Source organism: Oncorhynchus tshawytscha, unplaced genomic scaffold, assembly GCF_018296145.1.
Source record: "Oncorhynchus tshawytscha isolate Ot180627B unplaced genomic scaffold, Otsh_v2.0 Un_contig_12599_pilon_pilon, whole genome shotgun sequence".
Lineage (NCBI taxonomy): Eukaryota > Metazoa > Chordata > Actinopteri > Salmoniformes > Salmonidae > Oncorhynchus > Oncorhynchus tshawytscha.
The window spans coordinates 42,199-69,024 of NW_024608828.1; the positions used below are offsets into that span (position 1 = coordinate 42,199).

At 45.1% G+C, this 26,826-nt stretch overlaps 1 long non-coding RNA gene across 1 annotated transcript in view; it reads right to left on the reverse strand.

The window, feature by feature from the left end:
* Positions 1-26,826, reverse strand: part of LOC121843874 — a 39,414-nt gene that overhangs the window by 12,048 nt on the left and 540 nt on the right. The window lies entirely within an intron of this gene.

Genomic DNA, 26,826 nt, shown 5'->3' on the forward strand with positions numbered 1-26,826 from the left:
GATTGTGGAAAGATGCATTGAGATTGAGTGGATCTAGGCTACTAGGGCTCTATGTGTCGCTAAGTTCCGCCTCCCCAACCCCCTCCACATGACACGCTGCTGTCACTTCGTTTGATTGACGACATTCGTAAGGCCTCAGCCAGAACAGAGCCGAGGGAGGGTTTAAAAACGCCAGGGTAAAAGGATTTACTCACCACTGTTTTCTCTCTCTTTCTCTCTCTCTCTCTCTCTCTCTCTCTCTCTCTCTCTCTCTCTCGCTCTCTCTCTCTCTTTCTTCACGCTAATCACAAACCCTATCTGCAAGAGCCTTTCCAATAAAGCACATTTAGGTGACAGACTGTAGCGAAGAAAAGTGTAGTGGCGGCAGGATGAGGGAGGAAGAGGCAGTGGCGGCCCATCGAGGCAGGATGAGGGAGGGAGGGCCAGTGGCGGCCCATCGAGGCAGGATGAGGGAGGGAGGGCCAGTGGCGGCCCATCGAGGCAGGATGAGGGAGGGAGAGGCAGTGTTGGCCCCCCGAGGCAGAATAAGGGGAGGGCGGGGCAGTGGCAGCCCATTGAGGGAGGGGATTAGGCTTGTCATCTTCTGACATGATTAACACAGTACCATTCTCCCCATAAACCAGGGATCCAACTGGTTGCTATTTTAAGCAACAACAACATTGACAAAAATCCTGTTTAAACCCAGGAATGGAAAATTCCATTCTCAATTCCATAAACCATTTACAGCGATGAGTTACGATTTCTACAATGTACGTTGTCTTGAGCTCGTCTGGTAGGCTTATGTCACTGGGCAGCTCTTGGCTGTGCTTCCCTTCGTAGTCTGTGATGGTTTGTAAGCCCTGCCACATCCGACGAGTGTTAAAGCCGGTGTAGTACGATTCGATCTTAGTCCTGCATCCTTAGTCCGATGCACTTATTGATTAAGCCAATGACTGATGTGGTGTACTCCTCAATGCCATCGGAGGAATCCTGGAACATATTCCAGTCTGTGCAAAACAGTTCTGTAGCTTAGCATCTGCTTCATCTGATCACTTTTTTATTGATCTCGTCACTGGTGCTTCCTGCTTTAATTTTTGCTTGTAAGCAGGAATCAGGAGGATAGAATTATGGTCAGATTTGCCAAATGGAGGGTGAGGGAGAGTTTTGTACGTGTCTCTGTGTGTGGAGTAAAGGTGGTCCAGAGTTGTTTTCCCCTCTGGTTGCACATTTAACATGCTGATAGAAATTGGAAAGACGGATTTAAGTTTCCCTGCATTAAAGTCCCCGGCCACTAGGAGCGCCGCCACTAGGTGAGCGTTTTCCTGTTTGTTAACGGCGGAATACAGCTCATTGAGTGCTGTCTTAGTGCCAACATCAGTCTGTGGTGGTATGTAGATAGCTACGAAAAATACAGATGAAAAACTCTCTAGGTAGATAGTGCGGTCTACATCTTATAAGATACTCTGACTCAGGCGAGCAAAACCTCAAGAATTCCTTAGATATCAAGCACCAGCTGCTGTTGACAAAAATACATAGTCCACCGCCCCTTGTCTTACCAGAAGCTGCTGTTCTATCTTGCCAATACAGTGTTTATAACCAGCCAGCTGTTGATAATGTCATCTTTCAGCCACGACTCCGTGAAGCATAAGATATTACAGTTTTGAATGTCCCGTTGGTAGTGTCATCTTCTGCATAGGTTTATTATTTATTATTATTTTCCAAAGATTGCATGTATGCTAGCAGAATGGAAGGCAGTGTACGTTTATTAGATCTCTTATGAATTCCCAGAAGGCAGCCCCCTGGCCCCTTTTTCTCCGCCTCCTCTTCACGCAAATGATGGGGATCTGGGCCTGTGCCTGGGAAAGCAGTACATCATTCACGTTGGACTCAATAAAGGACAAAAAGGATTCTGCCAGTCCGTGGTGAGTAATCGCAGTTCTGATGTCCAGAAGTTATTTTCGGTCATAAGAGAGGGCATATGTAATCATGTGATGAAGAGAGGCTAGGAGAAATGACAGTAATGTTTTTAATCTACTTATAGCTCTCAACACTGAGCTCTATTAGAAACAGCTCAATGCTGAGCTCTATTAGAAACAACTCAACACTGAGCTCCATTAGAAACAGCTCAACACTGAGCTCTATTAGACAACTCGACACTGAGCTCCTTTAGAAACAGCTCAACGCTGAGCTCTATTAAAAACAACTCAACACTGAGCTCTATTAGAAACAGCTCAATGCTGGAGCTATAGGAGGATGGACTCATTGGAATCCTACAGTAATGAACCATCAGGTATATAGCAGAGGGTGGAGCTATAGGAGGATGGACTCATTGGAATCCTACACTAATGAACCATCAGGTATATAGCAGAGGGCGGAGCTATATGAGGATGGACTCATTGGAATCCTACACTAATGAACCATCAGGTATATAGCAGAGGGCGGAGCTATAGGAGGATGGACTCATTGGAATCCTACACTAATGAACCATCAGGTATATAGCAGAGGGCGGAGCTATAGGAGGATGGACTCATTGGAATCCTACAGTAATGAACCATCAGGTATATAGCAGAGGGCGGAGCTATAGGAGGATGGACTCATTGGAATCATACACTAATGAACCATCAGGTATATAGCAGAGGGCGGAGCTATAGGAGGATGGACTCATTGGAATCCTACACTAATGAACCATCAGGTATATAGCAGTATATAACAAAGAGATGTCCTAGTGTCAGACAACAGGTTGGTAACAATGAGATGCTGTCCTAGTGTCAAGCAACAGGCTGGTAACAATGAGATGCTGTCCTACTGTCAAGCAACAGGCTGGTAACAATGAGATGCTGTCCTACTGTCAAGCAACAGGCTGGTAACAATGAGATGCTGTCCTAGTGTCAAACAGCAGGCTAGTCACAATGAGATGCTGTCCTAGTGTCAAACAACAGGCTGGTAACAATGAGATGCTGTCCTACTGTCAAGCAACAGGCTGGTAACAATGAGATTCTGTCCTACTGTCAAGCAACAGGCTAGTAACAATGAGATGCTGTCCTAGTGTCAAACAGCAGGCTGGTAACAATGAGATGCTGTCCTAATGTCAAATAGCAGGCTGGTAACAATGAGATGCTGTCCTACTGTCAGGCTGGTAACAGTGAGATGCTGTCCTGCTGTCAAACAGCAAGCTGGTAACAATGAGATGCTGTCCTAATGTCAAACAGCAAACTGGTAACAATGAGATGCTGTCCTACTGTCAAACAGCAAGCTGGTAACAATGAGATGCTGTCCTAGTGTCAAACAGCAGGCTGGTAACACACTGTCAGCTGCCAGTGATGACCCGTTTCTGCAATAAATCAGACTCCATGTTCAGCTCAGTTAAACAACATTTCCCCAGGAAATAGGGGACGTTTCAGAGCTGAGCCCATCACACCACAGTCCGTGTGGTTCTGAGGGAAACCAGGTCACTAGACTGCTGTAGCTCAGGTAACAATGGAGAGCTTGGGCTAAACCACATCTCATAGAGATGTACAGTAGATATGAAGATGTTGTGTCTGTCTGTCTGTCTGTCTGTCTGTCTGTCTGTCTGTCTGTCTGTCTGTCTGTCTGTCTGTCTGTCTGTCTGTCTGTCTGTCTGTCTGTCTGTCTGTCTGTTTTCTTCTCCATCTTATTCATGTATCTCTGACACAGGCGTTTCATTTTGAAGCTAGAACGTTCCATTGTGTTAATCATTCAAAGCCTATATAACCTACAGTACAATGGTATGCTAACCTGTTTCTCATGCAGCTGACTGCCAGTAGCCCTAAAATAAAGTTACAGCGTTCACCAATGTTTCATTACGAGCCACGGAGCAGCCCAGTGCCCATACGTTGCCCTCTACCCCAGCTTTCAGGAGACCAAGGCTCCATATTTGATAATTAAACACGACCACATTAAATAACTGTGTCAAGGACAAGGGAGGGGGGGGGGGGGGGCGCCGCCATTTTAACATGTCACATCTGTCTCCTTCACATCAAAGACAAGACGTGCTCCATTATTCACAGGTTGTTACCAGGGCAACATTATTAATGCAGGAGCTTCCATCTCTATCTGTGTGTGTGTGTGTGTGTGTGTGTGTGTGTGTGTGTGTGTGTGTGTGTTTGTGTGTGTGTGTGTCTGTCTGAGGCTGGATACACAGATAAACCTAGGATGTTTACATTACAAGGTTACTAAAGACTAGCTATCTGTAAATGACCTCTGTAAAATATATATATACAGTTGAAGTCTGAAGTTTACATACACGTAGGTTGCAGTCATTAAAACTTGTTTTTCAACCACTCCACAAATTTCTTGTTAAAGAAACTATAGTTTTGGGAAGTCAGCTAGGACATCTACTTTGTGCATGACACAAGTAATTTTTCCAACAATTGTTTACAGACAGATTATTTGACTTATAATTCACTGTATCACAATACCAGTGGGTCAGAAGTTTACATACACTAAGTTGACTGTGCCTTTAAACAGCTTGGAAAATTCCAGAAAATGATGCCATGGCTTTAGAAGCTTCTGATAGGCTAATTGGAGACTTGCAAGCCGAAGAGCACCATCCCAATCATGAAACATGGGGATGGCAGTATCATGTTGTGGGGGTGCTGTGCTGCAGGAGGGACTGGTGCACTTCAAAAAATAGAATGGCATCATGAGGAAGGAAAATTATGTGGATATATTGAAGCAACATCTCAGGACATCAGTCAGGAAGTTAAAGCTTGGTCGCAAATGGGTCTTCCAAATGGACAATGACCCCAAGCATACTTCGAAAGTTGTGGCAAAATGGCTTAAGGACAACAAAGTCAATGTATTGGAGTGGCCATCACAAAACACTGACCTCAATCCCACAGAAATTTTGTGGGCAGAACTGAAAAAGTGTGTGCAAGCAAGGAGGCCTACAAACCTGACTCAGTTACACCAGCTCTGTCAGGAGGAATGGGCCAAAATTCACCTAGCTTATTCTGGGAAGCTTGTGGAAGGCTACCCGAAACGTTTCACCCAAGATAAACAATTTAAAGGCAATGCTACCAAATACTAACTGAGTGTATGTAAACTTCTGACCCACTGGGAATGTGATGAAAGAAATAAAAGCTCAAATAAATCACTCTACTATTATTCTGACATTTCACATTCTTAAAATAAAGTGGTGATCCTAACTGACCTAAGACAGGGAATTTTTTACTAGGATTAAATGTCAGGAATTGTGAAAAACAGAGTTTAAATGTATTTGGCTAAGGTGTATGTAAACTTCCGACATCAACTGTATATAATTCTCATCAATCAGCCGCTCTCCTCTCCACTGCAACTCTTCCCATGGTTGCTGGTCGAGCTGACAATGTGTTTAAAGGGGCATTCTGCAGTTCGAATAATAACAAAGTGGACACCCCACCACTGTTCTCGTAAACAGGGGAGAGATAGAGCTGGAGAAATGTAACCAATCTCAAATTCATAGACAGAGCTATGGATACAAGGACTGATTATCCAGGATATCAACATTGCAGTTCTAACCATGTATTGAGGCTTTAAAGCTTATATTTTGGGTTCTGGGGGGTGTGACAGCTGAACTAAGCTCATGAAGCATCTATAAATGATATTCTTTAACAATCAATTGAAATAAACTGAGTGTACAAAACATTAAAGACACCTGGTTTTTCCATGACATTGACTGACTTTCCATGACATAGACTGACCAGGTGAATGCAGGTGAAAGCTATGATCCCTTATTGGTGTCACCTGTTAAATGTTTTGTTCAGTGTATATTATTAATTATTATTAATTTCAACTTTTTAAAATTGATGTAGCAATCACAGATTGTCCCTTTTTAAATACGAAACCAATAACAAAACTCCAGAGATAATATTATATGAGAATGTTATTTTTTACTGTTAACGTGACCTGGTGAGAGACAGAAAATAAATTCCCTTTTGGTTATGCATGAAGCACTTTGTATTTAGACCCAGTAGATCTGTAGCTATGGTATGTGTTCTATAATCTGGTAGAGGAATGGTTTAGGCCTGTTGGTTGTCTATGGGTGGAACTGAAGGGATATTCCTGTTTCCTACAGTGTTACAGTCTATAGATATACCGCTCCAGGGTCAGGGCCATCTGCTCTCTACACACACACACACACACACACACACACACACACACACACACACACACACACACACACACACACACACACACACACACACACACACACACACACACACACACACACACACACACCACACCACACCACACCACACCACACCACACCACACCACACCACACACACACACACAATCAGAGGATCTTTCCTCCAGCACATAGCATGCCTTCCGGCTTAACTCCACCAAAGCCCTGATCCTATGAAGTCAGGAGACTCCCATATGGTCTGCACCGGAGCAATGGAGACAAGGACCACACACACACACACACACACACACACACACACACACACACACACACACACACACCACACACCACACACCACACACCACACACCACACACCACACACCCCACACACCCCACACACACACACACACACACACACACACACACACACACACACACACACACACACACACACACACACACACACGCACTGTAATGTAGTTCATAGTCATAACTCATCACCAACTCAGGACCCTGAGACTGAACACTTCCCCTTTCAACTGGATCCTGGACTTTCTGACGGGCCGACCCCAGGTGGTGGGGATAGGCAACATCACCTCCGCCACACTGACCCTCAACACGGGGGGACCCTCAGGGGTGTGTGCTTAGTCCCCTCCTGTACTCCCAGTTCAACCACAACTCTGGCAACGCACGACTCCAACACGATCATCAAGTTTGCTGAAGACACGACAGTGTTATGCCTGATCACCGACGATGATGAGACAAGCCTATAGCAGTGGTCACCAATCGGTCGATTGCGATTGACTGGTCGATCTCTACACATTTCTGTTAAAAGAAAATGATGATAAAGCCTTGGTTGCCTATATATACTGCTCAAAAAAATAAAAGGGAACCCTTAAACAACACAATGTAACTCCAAGTCAATCACACTTCTGTGAAATCAAACTGTCCACTTAGAAACACTGATTGACAATAAATCTGCTCCCTCCATGCTCCCTCCCTCCGTTCTCCCTCCCTTCGTTCTCCCTCCCTCGCATTTCTGTTCAGAATTTTGTATCAAGACTGCCCAAATGTGCCTAATTTGTTTATTAATAACTTTTCATGTTCAAAATTGTGCACTCTCCTCAAACAATAGCATGGTATTATTTCACTGTAATAGTTACAGAAATTGGACAGTGAAGTTAGATTAACAAGAATTTAAGCTTTCTGCCAATATCAGATATGTCTATGTCCTGTGAAATTTTCTTGTTACTTACAATCTCATGCTAATCACATTAGCCTACATTAACTCAGCCTTCCCGTGGAAGGAACACCAGTTGCAAAAGTGACTAGTGTTCCATTATCAAAGTGACCAGTGATTCCATGTCTAGGTATATAGGGCAGCAGCCTCTAAGATGCAAGGTTGAGTAGCCCGGTGGTAGCTGGCTAGTGATGGCTATTTAACAAATCTAATGGCCCTGAGATAGAATCTGTTTTTCAGTCTCTTGGTCCCAGCTTTGATGCACCTGTACTGACATCGCCTTCTGGATGATAGCGGGGTGAACAGGCCATGGCTCGGGTGGTTGATGTCCTTGATAATCTTTTTGGCTTTCCTGTGGCATCGGGTGCTGTAGGTGTCCTGGAGGTCAGGTAGTTTTCCCCTGGTGATGCTTTGGGCAGACTGTACCACCCTCTAGAGAGCCCTGCACTTGTGGGTGGTGCAGTTGCCATACCAGGTGGTGATGCAGCCCAACAGGTTGCTCTCAATGGTGCATCTGTAGAAATTTGTGAGGGTCTTAAGTTCCAAGACAAATTTCTTCAGCCTCTGGCGCTGTTGCATCTTCTTCACCACACTGTCTGTGTGGGTGGACCATTTCAGATTGTCAGTGATGTTTGCGTAGAGGAACTTGAAGTTTTCTACCTTCTCCACCCTGGTCCCATCGATGGGGATAGGAGCGTGCTCTCTCTGCTGTTTCCTGAAGACCACAATCAGCTCCCTCGTTTTGTTGACGTTGAGGGAGAGGTTATTTTCCTGGTACCACTCCGCCAGGGCCCTCACCTCTTCCCTTTAGGATGTCTCGTCATTGTTGATAATCAGGCCTACCACTGTTGTGTAGTCTGCAAACTTGATGATTGAGCTGGAGACGTGGGTGGCCACGCAGTTATGGGTGAACAGGGAGTACAGGAGGCGGCTGAATACATACCCTTGTGGGGCCCCAGTGATGTTGTTTCCTACCTTCACCATCTAGGGGCGGACCGTCAGGAAGTCCAGGAACCAGTGTGGGTTCAGACAAAGGGGCAGAGCTCATTGATGAGCTTGGAGGGTACTATGGTGTTGAAGGCTGAGCTAAAGTCAATGAACAGCATTCTGACGTAGGTATTCCTCTTGTCCAGGAGGGATCCAGTAGTGTGCAGTGCAATTGCATCGTCTGTGGATCTATTGGGGCAGTAAGCAAATTGAAGTGGGTCTCGGGTGGCAGGTAAGGTAGAGGTGATATGATCCTTAACCAGCCTCTCAAAGCACTTCTTAATGACAGAAGTGAGTGCTACGGTACGATAGTAATTTAGTTCAGCTACCTTTGCTTTCTTGGGTACAGGAACAATGGTGGGCATCTTAAAGCAAGTGGGTACAGCAGACTGGGATAGAGAGAGATTGAATATGTCCGTAAACACCCCAGCCAGCTGGTTTGCGCATGCTCTAAGGACATGGCCAACAATGCCGCCTGGGCTGGCAGCCTTGCGAGGGTTAACACACTTAAATCTCTTACTCAGTTCGGCCACAGAGAAAGAGAGCCCACAGTCCTTGAGAATGAGCCCCGTCACTGGCACTGTGTTATCCTCAAAGCGGGTGAAGAAGGTGTTTAGCTTGTCTGGGAGCAAGATGTCGGTGCCTGCGACGTGGCTGGTTTTCCCTTTGTTATCCGTGATTGCCTGTAGACCCTGCCACAATTATCTCATGTTTGAGCCGTTGAGTTGCGACTACACTTTGTCTCTGTACTGACGTTTTGCCTTTTTGATTGCCTTACGAAGGGAATAACTACGGTTTCTGGTTTGGGCAGGTTTTAATAGTCACAGTGGGAACAACATCCCCTATACACGTCAATGTTATTCTCAGAGGCTACCCGGAACATATCCCAGTCGGCATGATCAAAATAATCTTGAAGCATGGATTCCGATTGGTCAGACCAGCATGGAATAGACTTTATCACGGGTACTTCCTGTTTGAGTTTCTGGGATAAGTTCAATTGCCCTGGGGGTACTAACAAAATATCCAATTTGGGAAAGTTGTATTCTTAGTCGTAATGCTGGTGAGTTACCACCACTCTGATATCCAAAAGTTATTTCTGGCTGTCCTGTATGTAATAACATAAAAAACATTCTGGGCTGAAAATGTAAGAAATAACACACAAAAAAAGTTGCTTACGTGCTTGAAACAGAGCTGCTATATCGGCGTCATCTTACTTACTTACTGTAGGCCACTGTATGTAGGCCACTGTATGTAGGCCACTGTATGTAGGCCCCTGTATGTAGGCCACTGTATGTAGGCCACTGTATGTAGGCCACTGTATGTAGGCCACTGTATGTAGGCCACTGTATTTAGGCCACTGTATGTAGGCCACTGTATGTAGGCCACTGTATTTAGGCCACTGTATGTAGGCCACTGTATGTAGGTCACTGTATGTAGGCCACTGTATGTAGGCCACTGTATGTAGGCCACTGTATGTAGGCCACTGTATGTAGGCCACTATTTAGGCCACTGTATTTAGGCCACTGTATGTAGGCCACTGTATGTAGGCCACTGTATGTAGGCCACTGTATGTAGGCCACTGTATTTAGGCCACTGTATGTAGGCCACTGTATGTAGGCCACTGTATTTAGGCCACTGTATGTAGGCCACTGTATTTAGGCCACTGTATGTAGGCCACTGTATTTAGGCCACTGTATGTAGGCCACTGTATGTAGGCCACTGTATGTAGGCCACTGTATGTAGGTCACTGTATGTAGGTCACTGTATGTAGGCCACTGTATTTAGGCCACTGTATGTAGGCCACTGTATGTAGGCCACTGTATGTAGGCCACTGTATGTAGGCCACTGTATGTAGGTCACTGTATGTAGGTCACTGTATGTAGGCCACTGTATTTAGGCCACTGTATGTAGGCCACTGTATGTAGGCCACTGTATGTAGGCCACTGTATGTAGGCCACTGTATGTAGGTCACTGTATGTAGGTCACTGTATGTAGGCCACTGTATGTAGGTCACTGTATGTAGGCCACTGTATGTAGGTCACTGTATGTAGGTCACTGTATGTAGGTCACTGTATGTAGGTCACTGTATGTAGGCCACTGTATGTAGGCCACTGTATGTAGGTCACTGTATGTAGGTCACTGTATGTAGGCCACTGTATGTAGGCCACTGTATGTAGGTCACTGTATGTAGGCCACTGTATGTAGGCCACTGTATGTAGGCCACTGTATGTAGGTCACTGTATGTAGGCCACTGTATGTAGGTCACTGTATGTAGGCCACTGTATGTAGGCCACTGTATGTAGGCCACTGTATGTAGGCCACCGTATGTAGGCCATTGTATGTAGGCCACTGTATGTAGGCCACTGTATGTAGGCCACTGTATGTAGGCCACTGTATGTAGGCCACTGTATTTAGGCCACCAAGCCTTGCTACTCTGTGACTCTGATGCCTTCCAATGTTTGATTTTGCGCCTCCACCTGAGACAGTCCTGTTTCTGGGCCTTCAGACACTTAAGATGAGAGAGAGAACCCGAACACAACGCTACTCAGCCCTACCCCTGGACTACTTAAAGTGGCCCTCCAGTCTCCTTTTCACCTCAGTTAATAACACATTATTCACTTAACAAAAGGCAAATCTCAATAACTAGTCCAGGTAAGTCTTGATATGGCACAAGTGGGAGGGGCCTTTCCTCTTTTATTCTCTATTGATCCTCAAGCATGGAGGCTGATGACATCACAAATGCTCTCCCGCTTTGGGCTGGACGTGTCAATGTGTAGTTCATGCATGCATAATCTATGAGTAAAATTACTGTTTTACCTCAATTAGCCATGAAATCTGGCAGCTGTGCTGCGCCATTTTCTCTACATTTTCTCCCACGTGGGCCACCCACCCTAGCAATTTGTGTTCTAGCCAATGCCTAGTTTGCTACTTCTGGGGAACTCTTTTGGATCGTGAGCGCTACTTTCAGAACTACTGGCTAAAAAGTACACAAAAGTACCAGAGAATCTCTTTAATGGTGGGTAATTGATTCCTGGCAACAGTCAGTAGATTTGGATCATTACCATGCATCTGTTGGTCAATTTCCTCAACAAATGAGCAGGTCTATATAATCATCAAACATACATTAGTAATGGAAAGGAAACACAGACTCTTTGTTTAAGTATTAAAATACTCCTTTAGTAAAAACAATTGTAGGCAGAAGTTGGTACAGAGTACAGTATAACAATATATAATAGTTCTCCACAAGTTCTGCAAAATGTCTAAGACATCTTGTAACATCCTGTAACTCATACAGTCTCTCCCAGTCCTCAGTCCTGTGCGTGAGTTTCCATGGCAACAACATTTTAATACATCTGACCTCCTCCTGACAGAAGTAACCATCTTATCAGCAATTAAAAGTTCAGAAGTGGGTTTGACCAAAACTTGACCTTTCATCACAAGTATAGGGTCAAAACAAGGTGAACGAGCATAAGCATCTTCTGACAGCTGGCTGGTTAAATCAGGTCTTTGGCAGCCTTGTGTTCTCAGAAACCCAGATAACAACGGTGGGATCCAGACAGGAGGAGTCTGAATGTAGACGCCTTCTGATAGTGTCTGAAGGTCAGAACACTCAAAAACAGGTTTTAACACACACCCACACAGAGGTCTCCTGAAGAGGAGACCTTACAGTTCATCATAACACAATTGATCATAACCCTTTAAAAGGTATAAGGCCTTGGTTTAACCCTCTTCACTAACTGTGTGTGTGTGTGTGTGTGTGTGTGTGTGTGTGTGTGTGTGTGTGGAACCCTGACAGATTGTGTAGACACGTGAAACATTATACAACCCACCCCGACAAACAACACAACTCACACACTCACAACACACTGTAACACCCTGCTAGCACCAACACACTGTAACCCACTGCTAGCACAAACACACTGTAACCCACTCTGCTAGCACAAACACACTGTAACCCACTGCTAGCACAAACCCACTGTAACCCACTGCTAGCACAAACCCACTGTAACCCACTGCTAGCACCAAACCTGTAACACACTGTAACCCACTGCTAGCACCAACACACTGTAACCCACTGCTAGCACCACTGTAACCCACTGCTAGCACAAACACACTGTAACACACTGCTAGCGCCAACACACTATAACACACTGTAACCCACTGCTAGCATCAAACACTATAACACACTGTAACCCACTGCTAACACCAACACACTGTAACCCACTGCTGTAACCCACTGCTAGCGCCAACACACTGTAACACACTGTAACCCACTGCTAGCATCAACACACTATAACACACTGTAAACCACTGCTAGCACCAACACACTGTAACACACTGCTAGCACCAACACACTGTAACACACTGCTAGCACCAACACACTGTAACCCACTGCTAGCACCAACACACTGTAACACACTGCTAGCACCATTACACTGTAACACACTGCTAGCACCAACACACTGTAACCCACTGCTGTAAACCACTGCTAGCACCAACACACTGTAACACACTGCTAGCACCAACACACTGTAACACACTGCTAGCACCATTACACTGTAACACACTGTAACCCACTGGTAGCGCCAACACACTGTAACACACTATAACACACTGTAAACCACTGCTAGCACCAACACACTGTAACACACTGCTAGCACCAACACACTGTAACACACTGCTAGCACCAACACACTGTAACACACTGTAACCCATTGCTAGCACCAACACACTATAACACACTGTAACACACTGCTAGCACCAACACACTGTAACCCACTGCTAGCACCAACACACTGTAACACACTGCTAGCACCAACACACTGTAACACACTGCTAGCACCATTACACTGTAACACACTGCTAGCACCAACACACTGTAACCCACTGCTAGCACCAACACACTGTAACACACTGCTAGCACCATTACACTGTAACACACTGTAACCCACTGGTAGCGCCAACACACTGTAACACACTATAACTCGCTACTAGCACCAACACACTGTAACCCACTGCTAACACAAACACACTGTAACCCACTGCTAGCACAAACACACTGTAACCCACTGCTAGCGCCATCACACTGTAACCCACTGCTACCACCAACACAATGTAACACACTGTAACCCACTGCTAGCACCATCACACAATAACACACTGTAACCCACTGCTAGCACCAACACACCGTAACCCACTGCTAGCGCCAACACACTATAACACACTGTAACCCACTGCTAGCATCAACACACTATAACACACTGTAACCCACTGCTAACACAAACACACTGTAACCCACTGCTAACACAAACACACTGTAACACACTGCTAGCGCCAACACACTATAACACACTGTAACCCACTGCTAGCATCAACACACTATAACACACTGTAACCCACTGCTAACACCAACACACTGTAACCCACTGCTGTAAACCACTGCTAGCACCAACACACTGTAACACACTGCTAGCACCAACACACTGTAACCCACTGCTAGCACCAACACACTGTAACACACTGCTAGCACCAACACACTGTAACCCACTGCTAGCACCAACACACTGTAACACACTGCTAGCACCATTACACTGTAACACACTGTAACCCACTGGTAGCGCCAACACACTGTAACACACTATAACTCGCTACTAGCACCAACACACTGTAACCCACTGCTAACACAAACACACTGTAACCCACTGCTAGCACAAACACACTGTAACCCACTGCTAGCACAAACACACTGTAACCCACTGCTAGCGCCATCACACTGTAACCCACTGCTACCACCAACACAATGTAACACACTGTAACCCACTGCTAGCACCATCACACAATAACACACTGTAACCCACTGCTAGCACCAACACACCGTAACCCACTGCTAGCACCAACACACTGTAACACACTGTAACCCACTGCTAGCACCAACACACTGTAACACACTGTAACCCACTGCTAGCACCAACACACTATAACACACTGTAACCCACTGCTAGCACCAACAAACTGTAACCCACTGCTAACACCAACACACTGTAACCCACTGCTAGCACAAACACACTGTAACCCACTGCTAGCACAAACACACTGTAACCCACTGCTAGCACAAACCCACTGTAACCCACTGCTAGCACAAACCCACTGTAACCCACTGCTAGCACCAACACACTGTAACACACTGTAACCCACTGCTAGCACCAACACACTGTAACCCACTGCTAGCACAAACACAATGTAACCCACTGCTAGCACAAACACACTGTAACACACTGCTAGCGCCAACACACTATAACACACTGTAACCCACTGCTAGCACCAACACACTATAACACACTGTAACCCACTGCTAGCACCAACACACTGTAACCCACTGCTAGCACCAACACACTGTAACCCACTGCTAGCACCAACACACTGTAACCCACTGCTAGCACCAACACACTGTAACCCACTGCTAGCACCAACACACTGTAACCCACTGCTAGCACCAACACACTGTAACACACTGGTAGCACCAGCACACTGTAACCCGCTGCTAGCACCAACACACTGTAACACACTGCTAGTGCTAACACACTGTAACCCACTGCTAGCACCAGCACACTGTAACACACTGCTAGCACCAGCACACTGTAACCCACTGCTAGTGCCAACACACTGTAACCCACTGCTAGCACCAACACACTGTAACACACTGTGACCCACTGCTAGCGCTAACACACTGTAACCCACTGCTAGCACCAACACACTGTAACCCACTGCTATCACCAACACACTGTAACCCACTGCTAGTACCAACACACTGTAACCCACTGCTAGCACCAACACACTGTAACCCACTGCTAGCGCTAACACACTGTAACCCACTGCTAGCACCAGCACACTGTAACCCACTGCTAGTGCCAACACACTGTAACCCACTGCTAGCACCACCACACTGTAACCCACTGCTAGTGCCAACACACTGTAACCCACTGCTAGTGCCAACACACTGTAACCCACTGCTAGTGCCAACACACTGTAACCCACTGCTAGCACCAACACACTGTAACACACTGTGACCCACTGCTAGCGCTAACACACTGTAACCCACTGCTGGCACCAACACACTGTAACCCACTGCTAGCACCAACACACTGTAACCCACTGCTAGTACCAACACACTGTAACCCACTGCTAGCACCAACACATTGTAACACACTGCTAGCACCAACACACTGTAACACACTGCTAGCACCAGCACACTGTAACCCACTGCCAGCACCAGCACACTGTAACCCACTGCTAGCACCAGCACACTGTAACCCACTGCTAGCACCAACACACTGTAACACACTGCTAGCACCAGCACACTGTAACCCACTGCTAGCACCAACACACTGTAACACACTGTAACCCACTGTAACCCACTGCTAGCACCAACACACTGTAACACACTGTAACCCACTGCTAGCACCAACACACTGTAACCCACTGCTAGCACCAACACACTGTAACCCACTGCTAGTTCCAACACACTGTAACCCACTGCTAGCACCAACACACTGTAACACATTGTAACCCACTGCTAGCGCTAACACACTGTAACCCACTGCTAGTAACAACACACTGTAACCCACTGCTAGCACCAACACACTGTAACACACTGTGACCCACTGCTAGCGCTAACACACTGTAACCCACTGCTATCACCAACACACTGTAACCCACTGCTAGTACCAACACACTGTAACCCACTGCTAGCACCAACACACTGTAACACACTGCTAGCACCAACACACTGCAACACACTGTAACCCACTACTAGTGCTAATACACTGTAACCCACTGCTAGCACCAACACACTGTAACACACTGCTAGCACCAGCACACTGTTACCCACTGCCAGCACCAGCACACTGTAACCCACTGCTAGCACCAGCACACTGTAACCCACTGCTCGTGCCAACACACTGTAACCCACTGCTAGCACAAACACACTGTAACACACTGCTAGCACCAGCACACTGTAACCCACTGCTAGTGCTAACATACTGTAACCCACTGCTAGTGCTAACATACTGTAACCCACTGCTAGTGCTAACATACTGTAACCCACTGCTAGTGCTAACATACTGTAACCCACTGCTAGTGCTAACATACTGTAACCCACTGCTAGTGCTCACATCATGGAATATTACGGATCCTTGTTGAGACACTGAAGCAAATCGGGACAGAAACCTGCTCTGAAGAGCAGGGAAGAGTTCCTCAGTAATCAGAGATTCTACAGAAAACTGTCAGCTAGGTTCTGTATTAGTAACAGACACAGAGGCAATATCTGAATATAATTAGCCTTCAAACATGTTCACCACGGTGATGCCACTTTCCTTATTATACAATTGTTAGTGTGTGCATGTGCATGATTTTGTGTGTGTACATGCATGCGGGTAGTGGTACGGCCTGTGATGGCAACGCAGTATTCAGGAGATTCGAAGCAATCATCTTTCCCAGAGGGGATTATGGGACTAAAGCCAGAGCGTCCCATTCGGAGAGGATAAAACCTACAGTATTAATCTAGTGGAATAGGCCTGTTCACAGCCCCTCCCCCTTTCTCTCCCTCCCTCCACCCCCACGCCTCCTCACCATTACCAGGCAGAGCACCCACCCACACCCTCCCTCCACCCCCACACCTCCTCACCATTACCAAGCAGAGCACCCACAGACCCACCCACCCACCCCCACCCTCCCTCCACCAACCCCCACGCCTCCGCACCATTACCAGGCAGATAGCAGACAGAACACCCATCTCATACACTTGCATAACACATAGTCTCTCTTTCACTTTCTCTCTTTGTCTCTCTCTTAACCCCCGACTCCCTCCTCACTCACTTCCCTTTTCTCCCCCCACACACACACACACACACACACACACACACACACACACACACACACACAGAAAAGTGCTCATGCATACGCTCACATAGACCGTAGACTCGCAAACACATTCGTGCGCACATGCACATCTGCCCTGAGAGACGCACACTCTTTTATCTCCTTCCCAGATGTATCTATACAACCTGACACAAGCCATTAGCCATTATTCTGCTCATACTGTTCATACAAATATAGCCCTTGGTTCTATCCAGACCTGTCTGCCCTTGACCAGCACAAAAACATCCTGTGGCGTTCTGCATTACCATCGAATAGCCCCCGCGATGTGCAACTTTTCAGTGAAGTTAGGAACCAATATACACAGGCAGTTAGAAAAGCTAAGGCTTTTTCAAGCAGAAATGTTCCTCCTGTAGCACTAAGTTCTGGGACACTGTAAAGTCCACCTCCTCCCAGCTGCCCACTGCACTGAGGCTAGGAAAAACGGTCACCACCGATAAATCCACTATAATTGAGAATTTAAATAAGCATTTTTCTACGGCTGACCATGCTTTCCACCTGGCCACCCCTACCCCAGTCAACAGCCCTGCACCCTCCATAGCAACTCGCCCAAGCCTCCTCCTGCCCGCATCTGCCTGCCGTCCAGCATCACTACTCTGGACGGTACTGACTTAGAATATGTGGACAACTACAAATACCTAGGTGTCTGGCTAGACTGTAAACTCTCCTTCCAGACTCACATTAAGCATCTCCAATCCAAAATTAAATCTAGAATCGGCTTCCTATTTCGCAACAAAGCATCCTTTACTCATGCTGCCAAACATGCCCTCGTAAAACTGACTATCCTACTGATCCTCGACTTCGGCAATGTCATTTACAAAATAGCCTCCAACACTCTACTCAACAAATTGGATGCAGTCTATCACAGTGCCATCCGTTTTGTCACCAAAGCCCCATATACTACCCACCACTGCGACATGTATGCTCTCGATGGCTAGCCCTCGCTACTCGTCGCCAAACCCACTGGCTCCAGGTCATCTACAAGTCTCTGCTAGGTAAAGTCCCGCCTTATCTCAGCTCACTGGTCACCATAGCAGCACCCACCTGTAGCACGCACTCCAGCAGGTATATCTCACTGGTCATCCCCAAAGCCAATTCCTACTTTGGACACCTTTCCTTCCAGTTCTCTGCTGCCAATGACTGGAACGAACTGCAAAAATCCCTGAAGCTGGAGACACATATCTCCCTCACTAGCTTTAAGCACCAGTTGTCAGAGCAGCTCACAGATCACTGCACCTGTACATAGCCCATATGTAAATAGCCCATCCAACTACCTCATCCCCATACTGTATTTATTTATTTATCTTGCTCCTTTGCACTCCAGTATCTCTAAATGCACATTCATCTTCTGCACATCTACTATTCCAGTGTTTAATTGCTAGATTGTAATTACTTCGCAACCATGGCCTATTTATTGCCTTACCTCCCTTATGTTACCTCATTTGCACACATTGTTTATAGACTTTTTCTACTGTATTATTGACTGTAAGTTTGTTTATTCCATGTGTAACTCTGTTGTTGTATGTGTCGAACTGCTGTGCTTTATCTTGGCCAGGTCGAGTTGTAAATGAGAACTTGTTCTCAACTAGCCTACCTAGTTAAATAAAGGTGAAATAAAAAATAAATAAATACCCATCCTCCACAGAGCTCTATGTTGTTCATACCCATCCTCCACAGAGCTCTATGCTGTTCATACCCATCCTCCATAGAGCTCTATGTTGTTCATACCCATCCTCCACAGAGCTCTATGTTGTTCACACCCATCCTCCACAGAGCTGTAAACATGGCTATCCTCCACAGAGCTCTATGCTGTTCATACCCATTCTCCACAGAGCTGTAAACATACCTATCCTCCACAGAGCTGTAAACATACCTATTCTCCACAGAGCTGTAAACATACCTATCCTCCACAGAGCTGTAAACATACCTATCCTCCACAGAGCTGTAAACATACCTATCCTCCACAGAGCTGTAAACATACCTATCCTCCACAGAGCTGTAAACATACCTATCCTCCACAGAGCTCTATGTTGTTCATACCCATCCTCCACAGAGCTGTAAACATACCTATCCTCCACAGAGCTGTAAACATACCTATCCTCCACAGAGCTGTAAACATACCTATCCTCCACAGAGCTGTAAACATACCTATCCTCCACAGAGCTGTAAACATACCTATCCTCCACAGAGCTGTAAACATACCTATCCTCCACAGAGCTCTATGTTGTTCATACCTATCCTCCACAGAGCTCTATGTTGTTCATACCTATCCTCCACAGAGCTGTAAACATACCTATCCTCCACAGAGCTGTATACATACCTATCCTCCACAGAGCTGTATACATACCTATCCTCCACAGAGCTGTATACATACCTATCCTCCACAGAGCTGTATACATACCTATCCTCCACAGAGCTGTAAACATACCTATCCTCCACAGAGCTGTATACATACCTATCCTCCACAGAGCTGTAAACATACCTATCCTCCACAGAGCTCTGTTGTTCATACCTATCCTCCACAGAGCTCTATGTTGTTCATACCTATCCTCCACAGAGCTGTAAACATACAGTGGCAAGAAAAAGTATGTGAACCTTTTTTAAATACCTGGATTTCTGCATAAATTTGTCATAAAATTTGATCTTATCTTCATCTAGGTCCCAACAATAGACAAACACAGTCTGCTTAAACTAATAACACACAAACAATTATATGTTTTCATGTCTTTATTGAACACACTGTGTAAACAGTCACAGAGCAGGGTGGTAAAAGTATGTGAACCCTTGGATTTAATAACTGGTTGACCCTCCTTTGGCAGCAATAACCTCAACCAAACGTTTTCTGTAGTTATGGATCAGACCTGCACAACGGTCAGGAGGAATTTTGGACAATTCCTCTTTACAAAACTGTTTCAGTTCAGCAATATTCTTGGGATGTAGGGTGTGAACTGCTCTCTTGAGGTCAGGACTCTGACTGGGCCACTCCAGAAGGTGTATTTTCTTCTGTTGAAGCCATTCTGTTGTTGATTTACTTCTGTGTTTTGGGTCGTTGTCCTGTTGCATCAATCAACTTCTGTTGAGCTTCAATTGGCGGAGAGAGAGCCTAACATTCTCCTGCAAAATGTCTTGATAAACTTTGGAATTCATTTTTGGCGTCGATGATAGCAAGCTGTCCAGGCCCTGAGGCAGCAAAGCAACCCCAAACCATGATGCTCCCTCCACCATTCTTTACAGTTGGGATTAGGTTTTGATGTTGGTGTGTTGTGCTTTTTTTTTCTCCACACATGGTGTTGTGTGTTCTTTCCAAACAACTCAACTGTAGTTTCATTTGTCCACAGAATATTTTGCCTGTAGCGCTGTGGAACATCCAGGTGCACTTTTGCAAACTTCAGATGTGCAGCAATGGTTTTTTTGGACAGCAGTGGCTTCTTCCGTGGTGTCCTCCCATGAACACCATTCCTGTTTAGGGTTTTACGTATTGTAGACTAGTCAACAGAGATGTTACCATGTTCCAGAGATTTCTGAAAGTCTTCAGCTGATACTCTAAGATTCTTCTTAACCTCATTGAACATTCTCCTCTGGGCTCTTGCAGTGATTTTGCAGGATGGCCACTCCTAGGGAGAGTAGCAACAGTGCTGAACTTTCTCCATTTATAGACCATTTGTCTTACTGTAGACTGATGAGCATCAAAACCTTTAGAGAGACTTTTGTAACCCTTTCCAGCTTTATGCAAGTCAACCATTCTAAATCTTAGGTCTTCTGAGATCTGTTTTGTTCGAGGCATGGTTCACATCAGGCAATGCTTCTTGTGATTAGCAAACTCAAATTTAGTGAGTGTTTTTTATAGGGCAGGGCAGCTCAGCTCTAACCAACATCTCCAATCTCGTCTCATTGATTGGACTCCAGGTTAGCTGACTCCTGACTCCAATGAGCTTTTGGAGAAGTCATTAGCCTAGGGGTTCACAAACTTTTTCAACCTACACTGTGAATGTTTAAATGATGTATTCAATATAGACAAGAAAAATACAATAATTTGTGTGTTATTAGTTTAAGCACACAATGTTTGTCTATTGTTGTGACTTAGATGAAGATCAGATCAAATTTGATAACCAATTTATGCAGAAATCCAGGTAATTCCAAAGGGTTCACATACTTTTTCTTGCCACTGTCCACAGAGCTGTAAACATCTTCCACAGAGCTGTAAACAGCTGTAAACATATCTCATCCTCCACAGAGCTGTGTTGTTCATATCCATCCTCCACAGAGCTGTGTTGTTCATATCCATCCTCCACAGAGCTGCTGTTCATATCCATCCTCCACAGAGCTGTAAACCTCCACAGAGCTTGCTCTCCTGGTGACTTCAAAGTGACAGGACTCCTGTGCCCAGATGTGCAGAGCTGTGTTGTTCATATCCATCTGCTCTACTGTAAAGCTGCTGTTCATATCCATCTCCACAGAATATCCTTCCACAGAGCTGCTGACAACAGTTTGGAACAGATTGTGATCTATGATCCACAGAGCTGACATTTTGTGATGTTTTGGTCTTCATCCTGAGGGTTTTTTCAGCTGTTCAGGCACACAACATGTTTTTTCTGGAGGCAAGCCTGTTCTACTAGTTCAGAGGGTTGCCGATGTCTCCACAGACGCATACCTTCAGAGTGCGATAATTGGTCAACAGTAGAGGTTCTTCAATAAAGTCTTTGTTGTCATTCAACGAGAGACAACTCGTTTTCATTTAAAAAAACATTAGTTAGATGTAAAATTGTGGGACTAAGATCTCCTTAGCAAAAACTTCAAAATTAATTGACAGATTTCTTGAGTTATCTTAGATTCATTCTGACTATTTTGAGGAAGTGTATATTGGCTAAGGCGTCTCAAAATGGACAAACAGTACTAGTCGCCGCTTTTTCTCTTTGTTTATCAAGTGAAGGTTTTTTAAGGGTGTATGCGAGCACACTTAGCTGAGTTCTGCTAGCATGCTGACACCTTAACTCCCAGCCACACAGATGGTGGATTCATTAGGAACACTGTCTAGGCTGGGGCAGTTGTGTCTATGTTAGTTAGTTAGTGAGTTAGTTAGTCTGACAGGCTCCACAGTTCTGATGGATGACAGTATCACCATGCCCAGCTTGCCCTTGCTTTGAGGTGACTTTGAGTGTGTGTTTGTGTGTGCATGCATCCGTGCGTGTCAGGGGGGGTTCGGGTTACTGCAAATATGCACTCTCATTCAGATCAAATAGGCATTCCCAGATCAGATTCCAAGAGGTTTCAGAAACGATCTGTATACAGTGTCATAGAACTATAGAATACAGTGTCATAGAACCTGATATGTATACAGTGTCATAGAACCATAGAACTGCCATAGAACCGATATGTATACAGTGTCATAGAACCATAGAACCGTCATAGAACCGCTATGTATACAGTGTCATAGAACCATAGAACCGTCATAGAACCGATATGTATACAGTGTCATAGAACCATAGAACCATCATAGAACCGCTATGTATACAGTGTCATAGAACCATAGAACCGTCATAGAACCGATATGTATACAGTGTCATAGAGCCATAGAACCGTCATAGAACCGATATGTATACAGTGTCATAGAACCATAGAACCGTCATAGAACCGATATGTATACAGTGTCATAGAACCATAGAACCGTCATAGAACCGATATGTATACAGTGTCATAGAAGGGTACTAACGGCGTGGTATCTGCTTCAGGATACTTGTATTCATCATTATGCAAACACTGTATTGACGTGAACTAACTTCGCATCAATATAGTTACATGATGCCTCATAGACCGGTATTGGGAATGTTGACTCTTAATATGATGACTGGCAACACCCAAGATTCTGGACGTTTTTCCCGTTCAAGTATTTTTCTAAATGAAAAATCATTCGTAAAAATGTAAATTCAGATGATGAACATACTGTGTTTTTCATACTTTCATACTAGTCTGCACAAAGCCATTTGGATGTGAATTTATTCTGACCTATTTCTTACTAAATAAAAAATAAAAAAATAAATGTTTTATTGCCACATATACTGGATAGGCTCAGTGAAATGTGTTGTTTTACAGGGTCAGCCATAGTAGTATGGCACCCATGGAGCAAATTATGGTTAAGTGCCTTACTCAAGAGCACATTGACAGATTTTTATCCTTGTCGGCTCAGGTATTCGAACCACTGACCTTTTGGTTACTGGGCCAACGCTCTAACCTGCTAAACTACCTGCCCACAGCCCAACAGCCTACACAGGGGTTTTCAAATCTTACCCTACGAAGTCCGGACTACTGCTGCTTTTCCGTTCTACTTGATAATTTATGGCACCCATCTGCTGTCCCTAGTCTAAGTCAGTCCCTGATTAGAGGGGAACAATTTTAAAAAGCAGTGGAACTGGCTTCCGGGTCCAGAGTTGAGTTTGAGAGCTATGAAGACATGATCAGTACAGTAGAACAGATATAATTCTCCTAACTCTGATATACTGTTAGTCATCAGTTGTCATGCAGGTGGAAGTCAACAACATCTCTCTTCTGCCGTGTACAGTAATTCGTGGATGACTCTTCCCCCTGAACTATACCCCCCCCCCACAGACCTAATTAAGGGGGCTTTCACACCAAATGCTTGTGTCCCCCCCCCGTACTCTGGTGCGTTTCTCCCCTTAGTTCGGTTCGTCTGGACTGGTGTGAACATCATTCATACTCAGATGCTCACACTAAATGACGCACAGCCGTTTCAATTTGTCCCATGGTGCAGTTCGCTGCAGGTGAGAACGAGGTCCGGACCAAACACAGGAAAAGAACCAGAGGCGCACAATATTATTGGTTGTTTGACTGAAGAGGATGTGATGAAATGCACAAGGTATGTAATGAAATCACGAGGTATGTGATGAAATCACGAGGTATGTGATGAAATGCAAGAGGTATTGATGAAATGCACGAGGTATGTGGGGAAATGCACAAGGTATGTGAGGAAATGCACGAGGTCTTGAGGAAATGCACGAGGTATGTGAGGAAATGCACGAGGTCTGTGAGGAAATGCACGAGGTCTGTGAGGAAATGCACGAGGTATGTGAGGAAATTCACGAGGTATGTGAGGAAATGCATGAGGTATGTGATGAAATGCAAGAGGTATTGATGAAATGCACGAGGTATGTGAGGAAAATCACGAGGTATGTGAGGAAATTCACGAGGTCTGTGAGGAAATGCACGAGGTATGTGAGGAAATGCACAAGGTATGTGAGGAAAAATGCACAAGGTATGTGAGGAAATGCACGAGGTATGTGAGGAAATGCACAAGGTATGTGAGGGAATGCACAAGGTATGTGTGGAAATGCACAAGGTCTGTGAGGGAATGCCCGAGGTATGTGAGGGAATGCCCGAGGTATGTGATGAAATTCCAGAGGTATGTGTTGAAATGCACGAGGTACGCAATGAAATGCACGAGGTATGTGAGTAGCAGTGCATTTATGAGCGCAGTCAATGCAGATTGGGGAAGACGGGTTTATAGTCCTATCAGGGATATAGACTACTGAATATAGACTATTCATGGTTAGGGGAGATGGGGTTATAGTCCTATCAGGGATATAGACTACTGAATATAGACTATTCACATTGCAGTTAGAGCGGCTATTGTAAGCTGATCCTAGATCTGTTCATAAGGTCATATGTGGCTATTGTGCGGTTTCCTCCCACATGTTGTTGGAAGACAACCAATGGTTAAGGTTAGTATTTGGGGACAATAAGCTGATCCTAGATCTGTTCATAAGGTCATATTTTACATGGAGCCAGCCCTTAGGCTACCACTTTGGAAAACCACTCCATTCTGTGTGTTAGTGAGTGATCCTTATAGCCCAACTCAGCCACCAAGCCAACTACTGTTCTGTTCTGTTGTCACCCTGCTTGGCCGAACCCAGGCTCCCTAACCCTTATCACAGCCAGGGACAACAAGGAAAATACCAACACTCCACGTGTAAATACACTACTCATGTGAACAACTTCAACATACTGCTATGTAGCCTACACAGCATCTCAATAATGTGTCTGTCAGACGTTCCTGCTTCCATTAAAACTAGAGCAGAGATAATCTAGTGCTCCTGTCTCATTATCCTGAGTTAGAACAGTGAATGGGAGAGATCGAGGTGAGTTGGTGAAGTTCTAGACACTCATCATTGAAGCGAATCAACTGGGAAATCAGTTTGGATGTCAGGCTACTGAAGTTCTGCCTACACACTGTACCCAAGGAAGATATGAGGGAACAGTATAAACGTCAGTCTGACAGACCCTGCTTCCAAATAAACTAGATCTATAGTGCAAAGATAGTCAAGTGCTTCAACATCATTATCCTAACTTTGCCCATTGAATAGAAGTGATCTGGGTGAGTCTCTGAAGCTCTCTTTGAGCAGCTTTCCTTCACCAATTGTTTGTCTGACTGGGTCAAAGAGTGCCGGCTTCCTCTTCACGGGTCAAAACCCTGGAGAATAACATAGAATCCTGTGTATTAAAGCAGCAGCACTATACAGGCCAATGGTAGACCACACAGTCACTGATACAGAAACAAATACGTTTTGATCTGCCTACCTATTTATCCCATATACTCCCTTCCGCCATTGTACCCTTGAGCACGGCACTTTGCTCCAGGGGCGTTGCTCGGCAGTGTGTCAGGTTGGGTACTATGACAGCAATAAATAAAGCATATCCATGCAAATGGACCAACAAAGCAAATATTGTATTGTATTCTAACTCAATGTGGATCCCTCTACCTCAGATTGAGCAGGTTGTCTCCCCTGACACATTTATACAGATCTAAATACCCAGAACTCCCAGGGTTAAAGCACTGGGCCTTGAGGCTCAATGTAAGCTATTAAGAAGTGTGAAGGAGGGATATCCCCTTGGCAGCGAATCTGGCAACCCCACCCACAGCTCCTCTCCCACCGGGAACTCTGCCTACACATAGTGTATTAGCTAGGCTATATCATAATCACGTCTTATCCCTGTGTTGGCTGACGGAACTGTGACTACTTTAATGTGTGGTTTAAGCTACACCTCTTTGAACCGAAGAAAGAGACACATGTTCACATCCAGCGACGCGAATGAGCTTTTGGCAGAGGCTGTAGGTGGGCACGAATAGCATGATACATCGCCATAGTCGCTTTGGCTTGAGAAATACTTGACATAACACAGCCACGTGTCTCAAAAAAAAACTGTCTTGACTTTTCGCTCCATAAAACCGAACATTTGAACCTAAATTATGACCAAAAAAAAGGGCAATGACAATATCGCAACATCTTACCAATTACGTTTAAACAGCGGGGAAACAACATTTGTTTCTCCGAGAAATACCTTAAGGAGCTACTGTATTGCCTTGTCGAGGCTACTGAATGACCCATTTCTGTGACAAATGATGAAGTCTAGCTTGCGAATGCCACAATTGGAGAACATCTCTCTTACTCTTTCAATGCTGACCTCTTAATACAAAACACGGAGTTTTTTCAAAACAAATTACACTGTTGAACTCTTTTTTTTTTTTTTACAGCGTTTCTACAAA